The 5,950-nt window shown below is 31.5% G+C and overlaps 1 non-coding gene across 1 annotated transcript; it reads left to right on the top strand.

Annotated features, from left to right (window-relative positions):
- The first annotated feature begins 217 nt into the window (after positions 1 to 217).
- On the top strand, positions 218 to 289 carry TRNAE-CUC (transfer RNA glutamic acid (anticodon CUC)). Its single transcript has one exon. It is a non-coding gene; the product is annotated as a tRNA-Glu (tRNA).
- The last annotated feature ends 5,661 nt before the right edge of the window (positions 290 to 5,950 follow it).

Here is a 5,950-nt window from a genome sequence, read left to right as displayed (position 1 = left end):
TTTTTTCATGATCTTAGTTCAAGTAAAGACAAATCTTATTCAAAATCTCTCAATTGTATTTTTTTAGGCTACTCACATATACAAAATATATATTTGTGATAATTGAGTCCAACTTAACATAACTCACTCATCATCATTTTTGATTTGGTTTTTCCAATAAAAACTACAATTTAAGTATCCAACCCAAACTTAACACTTTTTAAGTATCCAATAAAAAATCGTTGTAGTATAGTGGTAAATATTCCCGCCTCTCACGCGGGTGACCAGGGTTCGATCCCCGGCAACGACGCCAATTTAATTCGCTGTCGCACACGGGTCAAAAACGACTTTAAAAGTGTAGTAAAACGGAAGAGACACTCGAATATCGTATCACAAGGACTCTTGAATGTTATAACAAAGCGAATAGAAAGACGAGGTTTTTAAGATTCATATGATAAATGGAAGATGATTAAAGGTAAAAGCAAAATTGATAAATAAGCTAATCTATTGTATCGATTTCCGACTTATCATCGATTCTTGGTATTATATGATGAATGTTCCTAATTTCCGAATTAAGCAAACAAATTTAAGTAGACGCGAATTAAATCTTCTAAGCAATATTGTATCATCAAAATTCAGAATTAGGATTTCTATACTAGTGAAAGACCTAATATAATAAAAGGTAAATTTGGGCTCTTATAGGATCCGACCCGAAAATTACAAAAACTGGCACAAACTAACTATTTTAATTAAGTCTGAAACTTCAACGAATTAATCGACCCTCCTTCACTTAGAATTCGCTTTTGACTTCAACATAAAACTTTTAGCTTATCCTCTTAGCTTTCCAACACATATTATAATGCATCAATCCGATCCCCGTAGCTCAAGTTATGATCTGCATAGTAACAAGGTATGAAATAACTATTTATGCTGAAAATAAAGTACGAAAATAAAATAAAACCAAAAATAAACTTAAATATAAAAATACACTAAAATAGTAAAAATAATAGAATAAACTATAGAGTTGCCTAAGTACAATAGTAGAAGAAGGTGCATCAAAATGCATTGATCAAATTTCCCCACACTTGAACTTTTGCACTCTGAGCAAAATTATAAATTCAAAACTCAAAACAGAAAAAAAAGAACAAACAAAATATGCAATTCCATAGGTTATCAAGATACAAGGTGCAAGCAAAATTCTAAGTCTAAGCTTTAAGAATATGGTATTAGTAAGCAACTTTTTGTGACATTCAAAGTAGATAGGAAAACAAGTTACCAAAGAGTACATCAACCATAATAATATTCTCACAGAATATTATTCACTCAACTCTCAAGTGTTTAGATTAATTGTTTACACTCAAAGCACAACATGAAAATTGGTACTACCATAAGCTTGAAAAGACTCTGACATCCACAATTGAAATACATGCACACAAAGATCAAAAGAACTTTTATTTGGTTGTAACGTGGCCAAGGCAAGGGAGAGATAAATCCTAAGGAGTACTAGGCTAAACTTCAATGAGACAAAAGAGACTTAAAATAAACTGCGAGAGTTGAATTTACAAAATATTCCATTCACTTCAACAACTCTATAGTAACTGTTTTCATTCATATTTTTCTTCTCCTTTCTCTTTTTTTTTCATTTTTTTTTCATAAGGAATATGTATTGACATGTATACATCCTTCTATTTTTTTCCATTCATTTTTTTTCTTTTCTATTTTCTTTTTCTATTTTTTTTTATTTTTCTACCAACTTCTGAAATATTACAAATATAATTATTCAACCCCACACAACTCCAAACAAGACTCTTTCAACCCTTTGAATATGGTGATAACATTGTTTTTCACTTCTCGGCTTGTAATGAGTTTTAAACAAAAAAAGGATAATAGGCTCAAGGGGGTTTCAAACCAGGGATAAAATTATTTCAGGGTTGGTTTTTTGGCTAACTGGCTAAAAAACAAAAAACAAAATTGTCTTTATCATATCAATGTGCACAAGTAAACAACAACATCAACAAGAGTCAATTCAAGTTCTAGAGACTAACAGACATGAGTGAATTACACAAGAAAGAAAGAGATGGATTTTTGTATGTTATCCATATAAGGCTCAAAATCTCACAAGGTTAATTGATCTACCACAAATAATGTACAATTTAGAGTTTAGTCCTACCTATCATACTAAAAATGCACAACAAATTTTTCACATCACACCACAAGATTTTAGTCAAGAGAACTAAGAAAAATACTCATAATTGTAACTCAAAAACCAAAGGAAAAAGCATGCAATTTTTTTTTAAGAAAGCAAACAAAAACCAAAACAGAGAAAAACTGAAAACAAAACAAATAAATCGTTCCCTCCCCCACACTTAAAACATACATTGTCCTCAATGAAAGAGTGTAAATATAAAATAAGAGTGAAAGAAAGGAAAGAACACACCGAGGAGTCAAGGCGGATAAATGATTGCATAAGCAGCCTTTCCCAAAGAGAGCTCTTATACAGTATCTTTTTCCAAAGTCGGGTTCTCATGGAGTAGCTTTGGGTAGTGTCTATTGATCTTGAAATTTTGATTAGTGCATTTGCCTTGTATTCCAGGATCAAAGAAGAATCTTCGATAAGTAAAAGTGTTGAATGGGCGCGTGAAAGTGATCTCCTTTTTCACAATATCAAGAATCAAAGGATTACGGGGATGCCTCACTACTTTTATTTCATCTTTAAGTGATATCCTATGCATACATATGGAATGACTAATATCACGAGTTTCAGCCAAGGTCCATCCAATTCCCTTCTTATGTTTCTGCTTAAGTTGAAGCTTTGATGAATAATATGAATGCTCGGGAAGTGGTTTAGGCTCTAAAGAATGTGGTTTTTCAATGGACTGTATGTTTGGGGCAGCCGGAATGTCAAGAGCTTCAACTACATAAACAACTTCATTTACACTGTCACCCTGCAAGGCAGCATCAATCTCAGCACAAACAACACAAACATTAGTGTTAGTAAAATCATCACATGAGTAAATATCATCAAAACCATATAAAGTTGGAAAATATGTTGAAAACAAATCAGAATAAGCTTCATCAACAACTTCAGAAAGCAACTCTATTTGGAAAACAGAACGCTCTTCCTCGTCAATCTTCTTATTTTCCAGTACTCTTTGTGGGAAGAGGATTGGTGATACATACTTTTTTTCAACCTCAACAACAATAGATGGTTCAGGTTTATTTTTAGGTGTTACACTAATAATTTTTTTATTTTTTTCTGGGGCTGGTTCTGTAACTTTTTCGGATCTCAAGGAAATTGCACTCACATTAGAGCCTTTTGGATTAACTACTGTTTGAGCAGGTAGTTGGTTTGATCCTCGAGCTTGCTGCATGGCATTCATTGAAGTGGCAAGTTGTCCAATTTGTGTTTGCAAAGTCTGAATACTATAATTTGTTCGCTGCTGAAATTGGAGACTGTTTACAACCATTTTCTTGACAAGTTCCTCTAGTGAAGTTTCAGGAGGTGAAGAAGTGGTTATCTGTGGAGGGTTATATGGTGGTGGTGGTGGAATAGGTAGCTTCAATTGTTTCACTAAATAGGTAAGTTTATCAATTCTGATTTCTAGAGCTTTGATGGAAGAAGAAACCTGAATCAAGGATTTGGCAGCAACAAGATATTCAATACACAAAGCATTATAATCAACATCAGGGGTAATAAGTTCTCTCAGAGTTCTTTGGTCAGCCATGTTAAACTCAATAGAAAAAAAATATTAACAAACAATGAGAAAACACAACTAATTCAGTAATGCAACAACAAATAGGAAAATACCGACAATGTCCCTATTAAGTAAAAACAATTGAAATACGAAAAAAACGATTAAAATAAAATACAAAAAATACAAAAACACAAAAATTAATCTAATAACGTCAGTTAAGAATTTTGAGAATTTTTGCGGAATTTTCTGAAACTATCAAAACAAAAAATAAATCATAAAAAATAGAAAAACAAGGAATTTCGGATTTTTAGAATGACTTCCACTATTTAGTCTCTAAATAGGGGCTTTTAATCCTTGATTTTTTCCTAGTCAATCCACAAAAAATCGGAATAATTTGAGATAATTTTCTAAAAAAACAGATTTTTTTTTATCCTAAAACGCCTAAAGACCAAAACGCAAGAAAGTTAGGGCAAAAAAAAAGTTAAAACAGAACACCTATGACTATGATAATGGTTAGACTATAATAATTGTTAAAATCTACAAGAGTCCCCGGCAACGACGCCAATTTGATCCGCTGTCGCACACGGGTGAAATACGAGTTTAAAAGTGTAGTAAAACGGAAGCGACACTCGAATATCGTATCACAAGGACTCTTGAATGTTATAACCAAGCGAATAGAAAGAAGGGGTTTTTAAGGTTCAAAACTTAAATGGAAGATGATTAAAGGTAAAAGCAAAATTGATAAATAAGCTAATCTATTGTATCGATTTCCGACTTATCATCGATTCTTATAATTTCAATTCCCTAGCAGATTCAATCTCATTCGATTACAATACCCACTGACAAGCGCAAATTGGTTTTATATGATGTATGTTCCTAATTTCCGAATTAAGCAAACGGATTTAAGCAGGTGCGAATTAAGCAAACGCGACTTAATTAAACACGATAACGAAAAAGTTACGCTAATGTGATTATAGTTAAGGATCATACAAACAATCAAATTTAATCAACTTTATCCTATAAGAAACAATCGAATTAAGCAAACGAAAGTAATCGAATTAAGCAAACGAAAGTAATCGAATTAAGCAAACGAAAGTAATCGAATTAAGCAAACGAGTTTATAGGAAGAATTGAAATTAAACTGAAATTAATAAAAACCTCAAAGTGAAATTCGAATACAAAAGATTAGCTCTTTGGAAATTAGCTCTCCATGAAATCTTCTAACCAATATTGTATCATCAAAATTCATAATTAGGATTTTTATAGTAGTGAAAGACCTAATATAATAAAAGGTAAATTTGGGCTCTTATAGGATCCGACCCAAAAATTACAAAAACTGGCCCAAACTAACAATTTTAATTAAGTCTGAAACTTCAACGAATTATTCGACCCTCCTTCACTTAGAATCCACTTTTGACTTCAACATAAAACTTTTAGCTTATCCTCTCAACTTTCCAACGCATATTAGAACGCATTAATCCGATCCTCGTAGCTCAAGTTATGATCTGCATAGTAACAAGGTATGAAATAATTATTTATGCTGAAAATAAAGTACGAAAATAAAATAAAACCAAAAATAAACTTAAATATAAAAATACACGAAAATAGTAAAAATAACAGAATAAACTATAGAGTTACCTAAATACAATAGTAGAAGAAGATGCATCAAAATGCAATGATCAGTATCCAACCCAAACTTAACACTTTTTATTGGATCAAATATCTATCCTGTTTGGCCAAACTTAATGTGCACCCTTCTAGAAAAATGTTAGAGATCATTTTTAAAAAATCAAATATATTCAAAATTAGAGAAAAGATGGATTGTTTTGCAATTTTCAGAAGTACTAAATAAATGATTAATTGAACATGTACAACACTACATGTTGACTTTTTTTCATAACAAATATTACTACTACAATTTACAAAAGTGTTTTTTCTTGTTTCTTAATGAAAATAAATTAGAATGAAGTCAAGTGATGGTTCTCCAAATTTAAAGTAGAGTATACTTTATGGTTCAAATATTACTTCCCTTTAAAATAACTAGTGGGACTTAATTGAATACATGTCTTTGAAGTGAATGTCCTAGTGTTTGTCATAAATTAGAATATCGAAAATGCTTTGTGCCCACAATTAACATCGGACTCTATCATTTTGCATGTAAAATATTAATACTCACTCACCCTCTTTAACATCGAACCCTTTTTGGTATGTGCATAAAAACATGTTTCACTCTTTCATTCGCTTTTAAACTTTTGTGCTCTTGTTGGCATTCTAGA

Source organism: Lathyrus oleraceus, chromosome 3, assembly GCF_024323335.1.
Source record: "Lathyrus oleraceus cultivar Zhongwan6 chromosome 3, CAAS_Psat_ZW6_1.0, whole genome shotgun sequence".
Classification (NCBI taxonomy): Eukaryota; Viridiplantae; Streptophyta; class Magnoliopsida; order Fabales; family Fabaceae; genus Lathyrus; species Lathyrus oleraceus.
Note: the sequence above shows the minus strand (reverse complement) of the source record. Positions and strands in the feature narration are given on the sequence as shown.